We start from the raw sequence: 19,750 nt of genomic DNA on the forward strand, positions 1-19,750 counted from the left end.
AAATATTGAAATGTTTTCCGTGACCCACTGGTGGCCTACTACTATGGGGTAAGGGTGGGGGTGTTATGCCCTTGTGCATCTTAGGTAGCCCTTTTATGTATGGAATTAACGGATGTTCAATAAGTAAAAACAAGTAAAAATCATAGCTTATTTGTCTGGTAACCATCATGTCATATAGATCATGATGTACCTCATATATTAGTTTATCTATTGTTTTCTTATCTATCTCCTTATATGTGAGGTCATCTTTTAACATTATATCCATGTATGTTAAGTAGTCAACATGATTTAATACAACAATCCCGCCTCCCTTATCTGCAGGTCTAAGTATCACAGTTTCATCTTTAGCTAAATTATTCATGGCTGTCCTTTCCTCTTTAGAAATATTATGAAATAATGCAAGAGTACCTTTCTTATAGTTTGCGTAATGTGTGTATAAATCATTTTCACATGCTTTAAGGAAGCATTCTATATAAGGATGTGTCGTAGGTGAAAAAGTACTTTTTCTTTTATAACATTCAAAAATATTATCTCTCTCATTCACACTCACATTGTTCATTGTAGTTTCTTTAAAGAAAAGTGCCAAAGCTATGTTACGTGTAAATAAACGCAGCTCAGTTAATATGATGGAAACATTACTAACTTGAGCCGGTATGAAGCTCAGTCCTTTATTCAAGAGTTTGTAATCTGTCTCCGTCAGTATTCTATCCGATAAATTAAAAACCAAGTCGTTCAGTCCTTTCCTCGCCCCCTCTTGCTCGTCGGTTCTCCTGACAACCTTCTTTTCCGTCTGCCATGGCTGGTTGATCTTCCCCTCGACTCTTCTTTCGTGTACAGGCAGTGGTAAAAAAGAATCCAAGTTGGTTTGTTGTAATTTGGGTCTGGCTCCAGGTCCATGTTGGTTTAGAAGTGCTAGCTGGTTGGGTGGGGGTGTGCCGTCATCCGTAGTGGATCTATGGACACGCGTTGCTTCCGCCGTGTTGACATCACAAGACATAGTGGATGTAGTTAAAGGGGTATGGTCTTCCCTCTCAATGGTCGATCTCCTTGTTCTTCCTTCAACCCTTTCGGTCCGTTGTTGCCCCTCTCTCTGATTATATCGTGGCCATACAAAGACTTGACCATTCGCAAAGTCTTGTACATCTCTCTGTAGTTTACGTAATTTGATTGCTTGCAAGCGTTCTCCATATGCAGCAATCTGGTTGATAAGACCATCGATTTTGTTGACAAATATTTCCCCTTTGAACCGCTTGCTTAAATCTTTATATAGCGAATCAGTTTTAGTTAATAATTCATTTTCTATAGGCTGAAAATAGTCAATGATTAATTGAATATATTTGAACCCAAGCTCAATGTTCAGCTTTTGCCAATTTTTCAGAAGTGCCGGGTGGCTATTGCCGTAAGAGGGCATACAAAGCACCCTCATTCCCCTCGGTACTACTTTATGATGAAGGCATGCCTCTAAGTGGCGGCGTTGCCATATCAGCCTAAAAAGTTTATACAAGTCATTTTCTAGTTCCTTGTAAAAAGGATTAGTCATTGAGTAAGTTTACAGTACCTGATTCTGTTGTATTAAAAGATGTAGATAGATCCATATTTAAAAGTGGGTTGGGTTTCTGTTCCGTTAAATGAACCCACTTAGAATTTGACATTATTCTGTCAGGATGGTAGTCCAGTTCTACAGACGAATTATCCATCGTGTAGGGAGATGGTGAAAATCAGCAGCAGAAACAGTTCAAAGATGAAAAAGACACACCTTTCCCTCAAAGTTGGTCGACCACAAAAAACCAGTAGTAATCAAGAAAGCAGGTAGACCACCACCACGAACGATATAGCAGCTTTATTGTATAAAATCCAAAAAAGAGTTAGCAGCTTTATTGTATAAAATCCAAAAAAGAGTAAGCGCTTTCGCGTGCTGCCAATGCACGCTTCTTCAGACAAGTTTAAAACAATGTAATAATCCACATCTTATATACCTGTTAGCAGTATAGCTTAATTGGTTAATCAATTGAATAATTACTCAATTACATATTCATTTACTAAAGAAGCATAGAGAACTCATTTAAAGCTATGCCGCATAGGTTATAAAGCTGTAGTATTTAATACTAAAATGGAATTGAAAACAAAACAGCTCTTGTATATATTCGATGTAAAAAGTGAACATTTCTTATTAACATCCTTTTCACTCTTACAAAAAGCATACATAGATGAATGAATAAAACAATAAGTCTATGTCATATAAAGTGAAAAAGGAATAAAATCAGAATAAAATGTTAGTCTTATTGTAAACCTTGTCTTGCATCCAAATGAATTATTTTAATATTAATGTAAAATATTGGGAGGAATTTTGTATGCTAATGAGGAAGGACTGAACTACATGGTATATTCATAATATAAATTTAGGTTTAAAATCTATTATATATAATTAATTTACTATAAATATTTATTGAATTTTAAAGTACATGGGTGCTGATAACTAAATATAAAATGAACATTAATTTCATAAATAAATAAATAAGAAGTGTATATAAAAATATCAAAATAATTATATACAAATTTAATCATGTATAGAACTCAAATCTGTATATAAAAAACCTAAATATGAAAATAAATATTATATGAAATATATCAAAGTGCATCAGCAGAACATATATACAAAACAATGTTCTTAAGAAGTATGTATGTTGTGTCTGCATCTGAAACCATACAAAATAAATAAATATATAAATATTCATAATTTTGTTATATTAGTTAAGGTTCCTTAGAATTATATCATGCTACGTTGCAAAACGAATGAATATATAGATAGTTAAAATATAAGATAAAATAAGAATACATCGACAGAAGACATCGAAAAAAAGACAAATTATTATATACACATAATTCATAATATTCATCTTGATATTAATTAATCCAAATAAGGAATAAGGTTCTATATCTCATAAAAGACCTGCATGATGAATAGAGAATGTATAAAAAGGGATAAAATGAGGGTGATAACACCCATCATAATCTTAAAACATATATTGTTATGTACAGGATGTATATAAAAAATGTGTGTATATTGTAAGTCCACCAAAGATAGATAAGTAAGGCTAGAAGATAACGCTGAACGATCATTAGATACCTATATATGCTTAGTTATAAAATCATATGTATAATAGCAGAGCATGTATCTATATCTAGATATAAAAAACAGTCGGTGATGTTTCCGTTTCTTCAAATGTGACCTAATGCTGACGTAGCTGTTAAGGCCTGGAGGCTTCTGTGCTCTAATCTTAAATATCCAATGTAACTCTAGACTCTCTAAATCATTGAAATTGTCTCCTCTTCTTGGGTTAGGTATTCTTTTTTGTAGTACCCTGAAGCTACTGTCAAAGGTAGCTACCTGCACACATGCTTGAAGTGTGATTGTGAGGAAAGTGAAAAAAAATAACTTTGTTGCTCCTAGACTGTACACTACCCCTGAACAATCTATAGTAACCTTCTTTCTACACCTCTGAGGTCTGTCAGAAAAGTAAAAGAAAAGAATAAACACACTGTCTTCAGCCCAAACACAAGCTATAATAACCTCATGTGCACACCTCTAAGGTTTGACTGTGAAGACAATTAAAGAAGTAATAACCACACAATCCCCCCCCCCACACACACACACACAACCTACAGCAGTTTTCTGTACACACACATCTGAGCAGAGCTGGTTTTAGAATGGGTGCAGCTGAGAGAAGAGGCCATTATCAGATTTATCCTAACAGAGTCATATGAAACCCCTGTTCAGGTTAAAGTGCATAATCAGAAAATTAATACAGTTTCCTACTCATTTTCCCAACCCAGCAACAGCCTTTGTGGGGGCCCCCACACAGTCAAGGATGATTAAGCGAGCTCCATGTTTCCATTTATACAGTCTGGGGAGTGGGAGCTCCCAGAGTTTTAGAAGATATATTTTATTCATTACTTTTGAAAAATAATTACTTGTTAGCTACATTTTTAACTGATACACAGAAGAATGTTTTGTTCTGGCATTACTGGGTGTGTATACAGATAAAAATCACTGACATTTTTTACACACACACACACACACACACACACACATGCATGAGCCATAGCAATACTAGTTTTGTACTTATTTCAGCAAATAGCAATACACTGCAACACTGGTATTGTCACACCAGATCAGTGACTGCCGTTGAGCATTCGTCAAGCAGCAGTGGGGGTAAGTCATTTTTATTTATCTTCCCTGATCTTTCTCATAGTTGTGCTCTTTCTCTTGTAAAACATTTGATTTGCTTATAAATCATTCAGGATTACAGACAGTCAATAAATCCAGACATCATCTTTTATTTATTGGACAAATAAGTATAAAACTCTGATGAAAAAGCCGTTGTTACTATTAACTTTTTAATTGAATTAGTGTAATATTTTGAACATGTTCATGATTTTGAGCCTTTATTCTGCTATTATAGGTATTGCAATGAATTCTTTTGCAAAGAAGTTGAAAGTTGCAGTAGCTGGTGTTCTGTCAGTGTTTATAAAACTCTCTGAAAAAGAAAACCATCCCTGAAGATCATAAGCATCAGATTTTCTTAATGGGGTCATATCACAGACCTGTTCACGTTAAAGAGCATAATGAGGAAATTAATATATTTTTTCTCCTCATTTTTCCTCAGCCAGCAGCAGCTTTTTTGGGGGGCCCTACACACAGTCAAGGATGACTAAGGGGGGCCCCCTTGCAAACACGGGTCTTGCAAGTACTTAAAGTTGGCTCGGTTATTAGTTTTACTGGAGTGAATGCCCATTAGCAGGGTTTAACTAAGGAAGGGGCACTATGTAAGTGGTAAAATATTTAATGGAATTGTGAAGCTTGTTGCTTAATAAAATACTATTACTATAACCAGAGATTTCTTAGAATTTTAAAGGAGATATAAATGCAGCTTATTACCCATCTGGCTTATTAAGTACACAAAATAGTTGTTCTAGCTTTTGTTGGTTTGACAGAGCTGTTGCAAAATATCATGGTAAAGCAACCTGCTGTGGTTGGGATCCCCCCAGCGACCGCAGGGTTCACTGGTGCCTAAAGCGGGCTATGTATATGTTGTAAAACATTTCTTATGTGATACTAATTTTTTCTATCCAAAATGTTAAAGTATATGTACTTTTCCTACCCCCAGTTGTATCATGTGTCTATCCAATGTTTTTTTTTTTAATTTGATGTTATATGTTTTACTGCTATTCTCAATTTTTCTAATCACTGTTGGAGCCTTTCTTCCTGGGCCTCTGCTGAAAATAGGTTTCTGGCCCAGTCGGACTTTCCTGGTTACCAAGTGTCAATAAATAAATAAATAAATAAAATTAATTAAACACATTTCTTAATCTCTGAGCTAATTGCTCACATTCTTACAGTAGTAGAGACTGCCTTAGGTTTGCATCAAGCAAGCAAGCATTTCCGTTTTTTTTTTTTTTGTTTTTTTTTTTGCTTAAAGCACACAGAAAGACCGCAGTGTACACATTTTAGGGATATCTCCTGTGAACATTCCATCCACAGTAAGAGAGACCATTAATGTACTTTTTTTAGAGATCTTATTTCCAGTGAAAATTCCATTTGCATCTGGTTTTGAAATTAGTCTTCTGAACAGGAATATGAGCAAAATACAAACATTAACTCACTGTGATCATTGTACATCTCGGAGGGAGAGAAAGGTTGAGCATATTTTAATTTACTGATATAGGCATTAGAGGTATAACACCATCATTCTCCAAGATTGAGCACTGTCCTGTCAAATGAGAGAAAAAGTGTGTGCGGGCATGAGCACATGTGTGTGTGCGTGAGCCTGCATGTATTTCTGTGCTATTAGTCCATCTTCTAATGTCGTATGCTTTATCATACCACTCGACAAAACACGGCTCCTACTGATTACCACATCAATGGCAACCCCTAAGCACACAACCTGTGGTGAGAGACCCTGGGTACTCAGGTTGACAACAATCTCACATTCGACCATCATGTGGCAGCAGTGGTCAAAATTGCCTTTTATTTGGTTCATCTCATAAGTAAAGAGATTGCATCCAGAAAAAAAGGAGGTTATTACCTCTCTGTACTCCTCCCTCATTAGACCTATAATTGAGTATAATGCCCAGTTTGGTATGTATCTCTCCAAACACCTGCACCAAATGGTAAGGCCACAGAAATACCTCACAAAGAAAATCTATGCCTTCCAACACCTATCCTGTGCGGACAGGCTTAAATCACTATCGCTCTACTCGCTATCATACAGATTGCTCAGAGGTGATCTGTGTCTCATCTACAAGGCAATATCGGACCTTGCCGTACTAGAGGTGCTCCATATCTGTAAGCTTAACTTCTCATGCATTACCTATTCAGTAGGCTTAAATCTAATATGCAACATCAACTAAACCTGCTGGGGAGACGAGTCTCTCTACCAGAGGCTGCCCCGTCTCTGGAATAGACTTCCCATGCATGTCAAACAGAGTACGTCGCTGTCCCTCTTCAAGCAGAACCTTGAGTGGATAGGAAAGCACAAATTTTGCCCAGGAGGTCCACCTTTGTCCCTCACTGACAGGGGTGACAGGTGCTGACTGAGGTTTCTTTTTTGGGGATAAACTCTTGGCTAGGCTTGTAAGAGCCCCAGGGCCATTAGCCTAGTAACCTGTGATTCTGTGAACTGCATGGAGATGGAACTTTGCTTGATTGGGTTTTGCTTTGGCAGGTACCTCATTACTTAGACCCAGAACTGCAACAGTAGCTGTAAATGTTGTAGAGATATGAGTTAATGTCACTCAATGGATATACTGTATATTCGCAAATGCTACCATTACATTTCAACTTGCTCACTTTGTAGTAATCATTATGTGGCAATACAGTTCCTCACACTTTTATTATAACTGTTCTTTTTGTGACAGCTTTTCCTAAGAAGTTGTCCCTCTTCTTAAGCAATTTCCTTTCTAGTTACTTACCTAATATCTTCAACACTCGTACTTCTCAATCCAGTGTTACATTTTCCTCAGCACTTTTCTATGCTCATGTCCTTCCAGAGCACCTCTCTCCACTTTTGCATTACTTTTACACATCAGAAGTATTGATATTTCTAATTATATTTATTTGGGATGATTAATTACCATGGCTTCTAATTCTATTTATAGCGGTAATATTGTCATTCTTTTATAATCATTTCAGGATTATGTGTTCCTTGTATTTAAGTCTGAATTGTGGATTTGTGATTTTTCACGGTTTCCTTGCATGCTGCATTTTTCTTGTGTAGTTGTTTGCCCTGAATGTTGCCTTTTGCAAGGCCTGGATCTTTTTAAGTAAATAAAAAAAAAAGTCATCCCACCTAACACGCACCCGATTGCATCTCTGCCAGATGATTCTTTGTTTGCTGATGCCCCACAGACTAATTACAATGCTTAGAATAGCCTCTAGCTTCACTTACTTTTCCTGGAAGTTGCTGGTGAAGTTTTGGGGGAAACACATAAGAATCATTAATATGTTCTTTGTACCGATCATTGTTGCAGCTGTAACCTTTGGGAACACAGCTGGAGTTGAGGTCTAACCTTAAACTTTGCATGCTGCCCCTGGTCAGGCTGGCTTCTTCTCCCCAGGGACATGGCTGTACCCAGTATTAAGAGTAGCTACCCCTCACTGTTTCTTTCTTGCCATGTTACAGCAGTTGGTCTGCTGTGCTGATAGATATTTTTTTAGTTTGGGTTCAGTCACAATCCAGAACTGGGCTGATTAGAACTCAGCTAGGGAAAATTCTGTTTTCTTTATTGCTGCTAAAATTCTTAGTTTGGTTGCCTTTGCTGCTGATTGGCTATGGTTGCGAGCATTCTTAGGCCTAAGTATTGCATGCCTGTCCCTGACAGTGAAAGTAAATGTCATTGTGAGCATCAGATTACCCATAGGAACTTCCTCTCAAAGTATTTTTTTTTTTTGCTTGGGGATTATACATAACACGCCCTCTTGCATTTTTTATGCTAAATTTAATAAGACAATTCTTAAGAAAATCAAGAAGGTTTTCCAGGCTTACCTTGAAAAACAGGAGTTTGAAGGCTCTTTTCCATCGTACTGCAATACCAGTTAATTCTCAGCAGTTGTCAAAGTTCAAGATGCTTACCTACCAAATTCTCTTATCCATCCTGTTTTTTCACACACTGTTGCTAACTCTGGATCTGAAGGATGCTTGCGTACATATTCTCATATGCAGGTACTTCAGATGCTTTCTAATATTCATAGTGGGGGATCCCACTTAGCAGTTTACATCCATGCCCTGTGGTTTAGCTGCTGTGCCAGGGGTTTTCACAAAATGCAGCCTAATGCAGAAGCAGGACCTTGCACATCCGTCTTTGTCTGGGTTAGTGCCCAGTACAGGTGTAATTGCAGGAAACGTTCCTAGAGTATTAGTTTACACTGTGAAATATCTGCAGAAATTGAGATTCTTTCTCAGCTTCCCCGGGTCCGATGTGGAACCATTAAGAATAGTCGTTTTATTGGAGCTCTGCTGGTCTTTCACAAATAGAAGGTATTCGTTCTCCAAGTCAAGTTACATGGAAAGGTTCAGTTGATGTCCTTCAAGGATGCATCTGCAGTCCTCACATATGGGTTGCCCTGCCTCAGGCAGCCCTTCGGTCAGCCGGATTCCAAAGTCTGGATCCGGCGTCGGCTGATGTTGCCCTTTCCCCGACGTCAGAGCGCCTGGGGTATAAAAGCATCAGCCGATGCCATCTTCCTCAGTCTTTCTTGCTGCGTGGTGCCCGAAGCAGAAGCAGTTCGCAAGTGCCGGTCGGCCAGCTCCTGTAATTCAGCTAACCGAAGACTTCAAAAGCTAAGTACCCCGTTGGGGACTCTTTCTTGCCTCAGCCGATGTCAGATAAAGTTAATAATTGCTTAACTTGTGGGAAACAAATACCTCATAAGGATTTCCACTCTTACTGCCTCCCCTGCCTAGGCCCAGACCACGACGTCTCGGCCTGTTCAGCCTGTGCTTCCTTCAATCAACGCACTCTTAGGCGTCAGGCGGAGTTTGCAGAGGAATTTTTTGGGGCTAGTTACTCCTACAACATGCCGTCGGAGACTCCGACTCCCCATTTAGCTAAGAAATGGAAGGACAAGGACCGACACATGTGGACCGCAGTTTCGGCTGAAACCACGGCTAGGCCTACCGCGAGTGTCTCGGCTGAAACCGAGTCCTTGGTACTTCTGTCCACCGAAACCGCTCAACCGACAACCTCGGCCCCGGAGGCCGCTACCGAGTCGGTTATTGAATTTCCTTCAGGAACTGGTGTCTTGGAAGCTTCCGACGCCATTCCTCTAGACAAAACTACACCAGCACGTGGTGCAGCCAGGCCTCCTGCTTCCATGTCCATAAAGGCTTTCACCTGGGCTAAAGCTGCTAAACACACAAAAACCATGCCTCCCAGGGTTATTCTTCAGGGACCCTCTACAGGTTCACAGATTCTAAGTTTAGCAGAGGACCTTATCTCCTTAATTAGGGGCTCTCAACCTCCTCTAGACAAAAGGCCCAGGGTTGAGTCCTCTGATCCCCACTCCTCAGATGAGGCCTCTGATGGCTCTGCCCTCTCTGACTACCAGGAAGAGGCTTTTTCGGCCTACGAGGATTCTGATGCAGAGGAATCTATCCCCTCGGCCTCCCCTCCTGAAGAACTATCCTTCGGGGAGACCCTTCACACTGAGAGAGCATTTCAAATGGCAGGGTCAGGAATTCTCTGATTCCAGGAAGAGATTAAGGACTTTACTGCATTTACCTCAGCATAGACCTTTGGCTATTCCTCCTGTTTTAAATGTCATTGATGATGTGTACTCTTGAGTCTAGCATAACCCCTGACACTCTTCCTCCGGCCCCTGTTAAACCCGATAGGTACTGCAGGGTCCCAGACTCACATCTTTTTCTTTACAAGGCCCACTCTGCTGATCCAGAAACTATTTCCCAGGGCCCTAAAGGGGTTGCAGCTGCCACTTCTAAAAATCCACTTCCCTCTGAAAGGGAGTCCAGGGCTTTAGAGAGATGGGGTAAAAAAGTGTATACTTCAGCTACTCTTTCTATGAGGGCATTAAATTGTCAATTTCATATGATACAGTACCAAGAGTATTTGTTAGATGAATTGCATAAGAAACTGTCTTCTCCTGAACCCCTAGATCGCAAATCACTTCAGGATCTGGTGCATAACTCCCAGCAGGTTAGCACCATTTCGTACAGTGTGGTTATGATGCATTGGAAGCTTCATGTAGGTCAGCTATGACAAGTGCAGTCATACGTAGGCATGCTTGGCTGAAGGAACAATCTCTGCCAGACCATGTTAAAGCAAAGCTTCTGGATGCTCCACTGGAAAAGCAAAAGTTATTTGGCTCCACTGCTCAGGAGGTCTTAAAGAAATTTGAGGAAAAGGCAAAATCTGTACAAACAGTAAAAGATTTTCTCCAAGTACAACCACCAAGATTCAGCAGAAATTGGCCTACCAAGAATTGGTCCTTTCCGGACACGGAGAGATTTCAGAGAGGCAAGAACAGGCGTGCCAGAGGTAGAGGGCAAGCTAGAGGCTCCTACAGAGGACGTCAATGGCAGCCTCCCAACCAAAGAGGTAGTGCAGGACCTACAACTGCTGCACAAGGACAGACTCAATGACTTTACTTTGACTCCGCCAACCAGGGCTCAATTAGAAGCACCTTTGGGCGGAAAGCTTTCTTCATTCTCAGAAAATTGGCACAGTATTACAAGGGACAAATGGACACTGCAAATAATAGACAAAGGATACAGGTTCCATTTTCACACATTGCCAAAAAGAAAAGGCATGCCAGACCTGCCACCAAATCAAAAGGCAGAGGCTTTGAAACCAATCTCCAGCTTAATGCAAATGAAAGCTGTAGAAAAGGTTCCTCTTTCAGAACAAGGCCAAGGATTTTATTCCAGACTGTTTCTTGTTCCAAGAAAAGAAAAACAATGGAGGCCTATTCTCGACTTGTCCGCACTGAATACTTATCTCATTGTGCCAAAATTCAAAATGCTGACTCTACAGCAGCTCCTTCCCATGCTGGGCAAGGGGTCTTGGCTGGTAACTCTAGACCTCAAGGAGGCATACCTGCATGTCCCTATCAGACAAAGTTGCAGAAGACACCTCAGATTTCTTGCAGGTTCAGAGCAATATCAATTCTCAGCATTGCCCTTTGGCTTATCTACTGCGCCCAGAGTATTCACGAAATGCCTGGCATCAGTAATTGCACATTGCAGCCTTCAGGGGATTCAAATATACCCATATCTGGACGACTGCCTTATACAAGCGGACAGCCAACAAACTTTGTTGAAACACTTGAATTATGCCATCCACCTACTTCAGGCCTTGGGATATACAGTCAACATTCACAAATCAAGACTTGTTCCATCCCAAAGAATAACCTTTCTGGGTGCGGATCTAGACACAACCAACCAAATGGCTTTTCTCACAGAAGAAAAACAGACAACTACCGGATTACTTCAAGAATCTGACAAGACAAACTCAGCTGACTGCAAGGAAAATCCTGCAGGCCCTGGGTTACATGGCATCTTGCATTCTTCTGATTCCACAAGCAAGGCTGCATATGAGAAAACTACAATGGTACCTAAGCAGTTTATGGACTCAGCACAGTCACAGCTTAGAAACTTTGATCCCACTCATTCCTTGCCTCCAAAAGGAATTTCTGTGGTGGGCTCAAGCAAGCCAGTCAAACTTGGGTCTGCCCTTCAGCAAACCAATAGCCAGCCAAACCATTACAACGGATGCTTCAGACCACGGTTGGGGAGCACACATGGAGGGCAGATGTATTCAAGGACTATGATCACAAAAGGAGCTACACATGCTCATAAACCAAAAGGAAATGCTGGCAGTGATACATGCAATCGAGGCCTTCAAACCCTTTCTACATCAAGGCCACCTGCTAATAAGGACAGACAACACCACAGTTATGTGGTACATAAACAAGCAAGGAGGTACCCATTCCTACCCTCTTTGCAGACTGACAATGAATCTATGGGAACTTTCCCTAAAACTCAATATAGAGCTGCAATCACAGTTTGTGCCAGGAAAAGACAATATACTGGCGGACAGCCTAAGCAGAAATATCATGGATGCACACGAATGGATGCTGCACCCCGACATCTTCCTTCAGATAACGCAATCATGGGGGAGGCCGGACAAAGATCTTTTTGCCTCCCACCACAATCATCAGCTGAAGAAATTCTGCTCAAGGACATACCACCCACAAGCATGGAAAGTGGGTGCCCTCTCTTTCAGCTGGAGAACTCTAACAGTGTATGCATTCCCACCGCTTCCATTAATGACCAAGGTCTTACTGAAGATCAGGACAGAGCAGCCAAAAGTGATTCTGATAGCTCCGGACTGGCCAAGACAGCACTGGTACCCACTGTTAAAGAGCATGTCACGAACAAAACCATGGCCTCTACTTCAATGGCCACTTCTCCTGACACAGCACAATTACAAAACTCTGCATTCCAACCTGAAAACCTTACAATTAACAGCCTGGAGAATACCTTGACTCCTTCCCAGGATAAGCTATCCAAGAGAGTGAAAGATATCATCATGGAAGCTCACCGGCCTTCCACAAGAAAGGCTTATTCAGCAAAATGGAAAAGATTCCGCACTTGGAACACCACAAAGGGCCTAGATGCGGCAGTCATGAACATGGCACATATCCTGGAATACTTGGCAGAAATGCTCCACAATGGCCTTTCTTACTCTTCTATTAAAATTCATGCTTCAGCAATTTCAGCAGGATACAATACTGACCCACCAGTCTTCTCTCATCCTCTCCTAAGACAGTTTCTAAGAGGAATTAAAAACATCAATCCTCCAAGGACACCACCAGTGCCTACATGGGACCTTAACTTCGTGTTGGAAAAGCTGACACTGCCTCCCTTTGAACCAGCAGCATCTTCAGAGCTACAGTTCCTGTCTTGGAAGACTGCCTTCCTTCTGGCCATAACCTCAGCAAGAAGAGTATCTGAGTTACAGGCCCTCATGGCAGTACAACCATTTCTTATTTTTCATCAGGACAGAGTTTCATTGAGAACCAGTCCTTCATTTATGCCAAAGGTGGTATCCAGGGTCTCATTGAACCAAGCTATTCACCTGCCTACCTTCTTTCCAAATCCACAAAACAAAGAGGAGAAACTTCTGCATACCCTGGACATTCACAGACAGTTGCGCTACTACTTGGACAGAACTAAAAGTTACAGAAAAACTGACCAACTGTTTGTAGCATATGCTGCTAGTGCACAAGGAAAAGCAATTTCCAAACAGACAATTTCAAAATGGGTAGGAAATTACATTTGTTTTTGTTACTCCTTTCATGGCAAAACTGTGCCAACTAACATTAGACCTCATTCCACCAGAGCCACAGCCACCTCCACAGCCTTCTTAAGAGGGGTGGCTACCAAGGACATTTTAGAAGCTGCTACATGGAGCTCCGTGCATACATTTTCCAAGCATTATAATTTACCTTTATATTCCAGATCCAGAGCAGGCTTTGCTACGGCAGTCCTGCAGGGCATTTTAGCTACACCTTCCTTTACATAGATCCTACCATCCCCAGATTGGCTATGGTATTCTACCCATATGTGAGGACTGCAGATGCATTCTTGAAGGACATAGTACAGTTTTGTACCTACCATAAATGTAGATGTCCGATAGGTATGCATCTGCAGTCAGGTTTCCCTCCCTCCTTCCCCTCTGTGGTATTTCTTGGGTACTTATCCCCCTCATAGCTAGCTGGGGTTATCTATTATGGTGCATTTGTTTTATATTTATACATATATTTATGTATTTGTCTGTGCATGTTTGGAATTTATTACATTTCTCCAAATTTAGCCTTCCTTAGAGGGCACCTGGCATCTGGGGCAAGAAAAACTGAGGAAGATGGCGTCGGCTGATTCTTTTATACCCCAGGCGCTCTGACGTCAGGGAAAGGGTGACATCAGCCGACGCCGGACCCAGACTTTGGAATCCGGATGACTGAAGGGCTACCTGAGGCAGGGCAACCCATATGTGAGGAATGCAGATGCATACCTATTGGACATCTACATTTATGGTAGGTACAAAACTGTACTTTTCAAGACATGACCGGAAGGGACTGTTTGTCTGTAGGGGTATTCTTGAGGTCCCAGTCTCCATGGCATCAGCTTTTCTCATGATCCCATTGCTGGAGCTGCACACGAGAAAACAGTAGTGGATGTTCTTCATGTTTCACTGTTGTAGTCATCACATTTGGGATGTCCTTCAAGGATGCATCTGCAGTCCTTACATATGGGTTGTCCTGCCTCAGGCAGCCCTTCGGTCGGCCGGATTCCAAAGTCTGGGTCCGGCGTCGGCTGATGTTGCCCTTTCCCCGACGTCAGAGCGCCTGGGGTATAAAAGCGTCAGCTGACGCCATCTTCCTCAGTCTTTCTTGCCGCGTGGTGCCCGAAGCAGAAGCAGTTCGCAAGTGCCGGTCGGCCAGCTCCTGTAATTTCAGCTACCGAAGACTTCAAAAGCTAAGTACCCCGTTGGGGACTCTTTCTTGCCTCAGCCGATGTTAGATCAAATGCTTAAAGTTAATAATTGCTTAACATGTGTGAAACAAATACCTCATAAGGATTTCCATTCCTGCTGCCTCCCCTGCCTAGGCCCAGACCACGACGTCTCGGCCTGTACTGCCTGTGCCTCCTTCAATCGACGCACTCTCAGGCGTCGGGCGGAGTTTGCAGAGGAATTTTTTGGGGCTAGTTACTGTTATAATATGCCGTCGGAGACTCCGACTTCACATTTAACCAAAAAACGGAAGGACAAGGACCGACACACGCGGACCGTGGTTTCGGCTGAAACCACCCCTAGGCCTACCGCGAGTGTCTCGGTCTCGACTGAAACAGAGTCCTTGGTACTTCTGACCGGCGAAACCGCACAACCGACAACCTCGACCCCGGAGGCCTCCTCGGAGTCGGTTATAGAATTTTCCTCAGAAACCGGTGTTTTGGAAACTTCCGACACCATTTCCCTGGACAAAACTACCCCAGCACGTGGAGCAGCCAGGCCTCCTGCATCCATGTCCATTAAGGCATTCACTAGGGCTAAAGTGGCTAAACAGCCTAAAACTCTGCCTCCCAGGGTTATTCCTCAGGGATCCACTACAGGTTCACAAATTTTAAGTTTAGCTGAGGACCTTATTTCCTTAATTAGGGGCTGTCAGCCACACCCGGACAGGGGCTCCCAACCTCCTCTAGACAAAAGGCCCAGGGTTGAGCCCACTGATCCCCAGTCCTCGGATGAGGCCTCAGATGGCTCTGCTCTATCAGACTACCAGGAGGAGGCCTTTACGGCCTACGGGGATTCTGATGCAGAGAAATCTATTCCCTCAGCCTCCCCTCCTGAAGAGCTGTCCTTTGGGGAGACACTTCACTCCATGAGAGAGCATTTTAAATGGCAGGGCCAAGAATTCTCTAATTTCAGGAAGAGATTAAGGACCTTTTAGCATAGGCCTTTGGCTATTCCTCCTGTTTTGAATGTCATTGATGATGTGTACTCTGAGTCTAGTGTTACCCCTGACTCCCTTCCTCCGGCTCCTGTGAAACCCAATAGGTACTACAGGGTCCCGGACTCGCATCATTTCCTTTACAAGGCCCACTCTTCTGACCCAGAAACTATCTCCCAGGGCCCTAAAGGGGTTGCAACTGCCACTACTAAAAATCTACTCCCTTCTGAAAGGGAGTCCAGGGCTTTAGAGAGATGGGGTAAAAAAGTGTATACTTCTTCCACTCTTTCTATGAGGGCATTAAATTGTCAATTCCATATGATACAGTACCAAGAGTATTTGTTAGATGAATTGCATAAAAAACTGTCTTCACCTGAACCCCTAGATCGCAAGTCCCTTCAGGATCTGGTACATAACTCCCAGCAGGTTAGCAACCATTTCTTGCAGTGTGGTTATGATGCATTGGAAGCTTCATGTAGGTCAGCAATGACAGGTGCAGTCATACGTAGGCATGCTTGGCTGAAGGAACAAACTCTACCAGACCATGTTAAAGCAAAACTTCTGGATGCGCCACTGGACAAGCAAAAGTTATTTGGCTCCACTGCCCAGGAGGTCTTAAAGAAATCTGAGGAAAAGGCTAAATCTGTACAAACAATCAAAGATTTCCTCCAGGTCCATCCACCTAGATTCAGCAGAAATTGGCCTTCTAAGAATTGGTCCTTTCCAGACACTGAGAGATTTCAAAGAGGCAAGAACAGGCATGCCAGAGGTAGAGGGCAAGCTAGAGGCTCCTACAGAGGACGTCAATGGCAGCCACCTAACCAGAGAGGTAGTACAGGACCTACAACTGCTGCACAAGGACAGACTCAATGACTTAACCTTGACCCCGCCAACCAGGGCTCAATTGGAAGCACCTTTGGGCGGAAAGATATCTTTATTCTCAAAAAATTGGCACAGTATTACAAGAGACAAATGGACACTGCAGATAATAGTCAAAGGATACAGGTTCCATTTTCATACATTACCAAAAAGAAAAGGCATGCCAAACCTGCCACCAAATCAAAGGGCAGAGGCTTTAAAACAAATTTCCAACCTATTACAAATGAAAGCTATAGAAAAGGTTCCTCTCACAGAACAAGGCCAAGGATTTTATTCCAGACTATTCCTTGTACCAAGAAAAGAAAATCAATGGAGGCCTATTCTCGACTTGTCCGCACTGAATACTTATCTCATTGTGCCAAAATTCAAAATGCTAACCCTATAGCAACTCCTTCCCATGCTGGGCAAGGGGTCTTGGCTGGTAACTCTGGACCTCAAGGAGGCATACCTGCATGTTCCTATCAGACAAAGTTGCAGAAGACACCTCAGATTTCTTGCAGGTTCAGAACATTATCAATTCTCAGCATTGCCCTTTAGCTTATCTACTGCGCCCAGAGTATTCACGAAATGCCTGGCATCAGTAATTGCACACTGCAGACTTCAGGGGATTCAAATATACCCATATCTGGACGACTGCCTTATACAAGCGGACAGCCAGCAAACTTTGGTAAAGCAATTGAATTATGCCATCCACCTACTTCAGGCTTTGGGATACACAGTCAACATTCACAAATCAAGACTTGTGCCATCCCAAAGAATAACTTTTCTGGGTGCGGAACTAGATACAACCACCCAAATGGCTTTTCTCACAGAAGAAAAACAAAGACAACTACCGGATTATTTCAAAAATCTGACAAAACAAACTCAGCTGACTGCAAGGAAAATCCTGCAGGCCCTGGGTTACATGGCATCCTGCATTCTTCTGGTTCCACAGGCAAGGCTGCATATGAGGAAACTACAATGGTACCTAAGGAGTTTATGGTCTCAGCACAGTCACAGCCTAGAAGCCTTGATACCACTTATTCCATCCCTACAAAAGGAATTCTTGTGGTGGGCTCAAGCAAGCCATTTAAACAGGGGCCTGCCCTTCAGCAAACCATTAACCAGCCAAACCATTACAACGGACGCTTCAGACCATGGATGGGGAGCACACATGGAAGACAGATGCATCCAAGGGCTATAGTCACAAAAAGAATTGCGCATGTACATAAACCAAAAGGAAATGCTGGCGGTGATGCATGCAGTCGAGGCCTTCAAACACTTTATGCATCAAAGGCCACCTGCTAATAAGGACAGACAATACCACAGTTATGTGGTACATAAACAAACAAGGAGGTACCCATTCCTACCCTCTTTGCAGGCTGGCAATGAATCTTTGGGAACTTGCCCTAAAACTCAACATAGAGCTGCAATCCCAGTTTGTGCCAGGAAAAGGCAATATACTGGCGGACAGCCTAAGCAGAAATATCATGGATCCACACGAATGGATGCTGCACCCAGACATCTTCCTTCAGATAACGCAATCATGGGGGAGGCCGGACATAGATCTTTTTGCCTCTCACCGCAACCATCAGTGAAGAAATTCTGCTCAAGGACATACCACCCACAAGCATGGAAAGTGGACGCCCTCTCTTTCAGCTGGAATGCTCTAACAGTGTATGCATTTCCTCCTCTTCCATTAATGACCAAGGTCTTACTGAAGATCAGGACAGAGCAGCCAAAAGTGATTCTGATAGCTCCGGACTGGCTAAGACAACACTGGTATCCACTGTTGAGGAGCTTGTCACGCACGAAACCGTGGCCTCTACCGCAGTGGACACTTCTCCTGACACAGCACAATTACAAAACTCTGCACTCCAGCCTGAAAACCTTGCAGCTGACAGCCTGGAGAATACCTTGACTCCTCACCATTATAAGTTATCTAAGAGAGTGAAGGATATCATCATGGAAGCTCGCCGGCCTTCCACAAGAAAGGCATACTCAGCAAAATGGAAGAGATTTTGCGCCTGGAACACCACAAAGGGCCATCCTGGAATACTTGGCAGAAATGCTCCAAAATGGCCTTTCTTACTCTTCCATAAAAATTCATGCTTCAGCAATTTCAGCAGAATACAATACTGATCCACCTGTTTTCTCTCATCCTCTCCTAAGGCAGTTTCTAAGAGGAATTAAAAACATCAATCCTCCAAGGAAACCACCAGTACCAACTTGGGACCTTAATTTCATGTTGGAAAAATTAACTCTACCTCCCTTTGAACCAGCAGCATCTTCAGAACTACAGTTCCTGTCTTGGAAGACTGCCTTTCTTCTGGCCATAACCTCAGCAAGAAGAGTATCTGAATTACAGGCCCTCATGGCAGTTCAACCATTCCTTATTTTTCATCAGGACAGAGTTTCATTGAGACCCAATCCTTCATTCATGCCAAAGGTGGTATCCAGGGTCTCACTGAATCAAGTTATTCACCTGCCTACCTTCTTTCCAAATCCACAAAATAAAGGAGAGAAACTTCTGCATACTTTGGACATCCACAGGCAGTTGCGATACTACTTGGACAGAACCAAAACTTACAGAAAAACTGACCCACTCTTTGTAGCATATGCTGTTGGTGTACAAGGAAAAGCAATTTCTAAACAGACAATTTCAAAATGGATAGGAAATTGCATTCAGTTCTGCTACTCCTTTCATGGAAAAGATGTGCCAACTAACATTAGGCCTCATTCCACCAGAGCAACAGCCACCTCCACAGCCTTTTTAAGAGGGGTGGCTACCAAGGACATTTTAGAAGCTGCTACATGGAGCTCCGTGCATACATTCTCCAAGCATTACAATTTACCCTTATATTCCAGATCCAGAGCAGGCTTTGCTACGGCAGTCCTGCAAGGCATTTTAGCTACACCATCCTTTTCTTAGATCCTACCACCCCCAGCTTGGCTATGGTATTCTACCCATATGTAAGGACTGCAGATGCATCCTTGAAGGACATAGTACAGTTTTGTACCTACCATAAATGTAGATGTCCGATAGGTATGCATCTGCAGTCAAGGTTACCCTCCCTCCTTCCCCTCTGTGGTATTTCTAGGGATGTCCTTCATGGATGCATCTGCAGTCATAACAAATGGGTTGTCCTGTCGTCAGGCAGCCCTTCGGTCGGCCAGATTCCAAAGTCTGGGTCCGGCTTCGGCTGATGTCGCACTTCACCCGACGTCATCTCTGCTGGTCTTCGGGTATAAAAGCATCAGCCGACGCCATTTTCCCCAGTCTTTCTTGCCGCGTGGCGCCCGAAGCAGAAGCTGTTCGCAAGTGCCGGTCGGTCAGATCCAGAGATTCCTACTACCGAATAC

General features: G+C 42.5%; 1 protein-coding gene across 1 annotated transcript in view; it reads left to right on the forward strand.

Moving 5' to 3' along the window:
- SESTD1 (SEC14 and spectrin domain containing 1) overlaps positions 1 to 19,750 on the forward strand; it is a 1,957,182-nt gene that overhangs the window by 1,089,337 nt on the left and 848,095 nt on the right. The window lies entirely within an intron of this gene.

The sequence above is a fragment of the Protopterus annectens genome, chromosome 6.part0, assembly GCF_019279795.1.
Source record: "Protopterus annectens isolate FY-2018-M chromosome 6.part0, PAN1.0, whole genome shotgun sequence".
NCBI classification, from domain to species: domain Eukaryota; kingdom Metazoa; phylum Chordata; order Ceratodontiformes; family Protopteridae; genus Protopterus; species Protopterus annectens.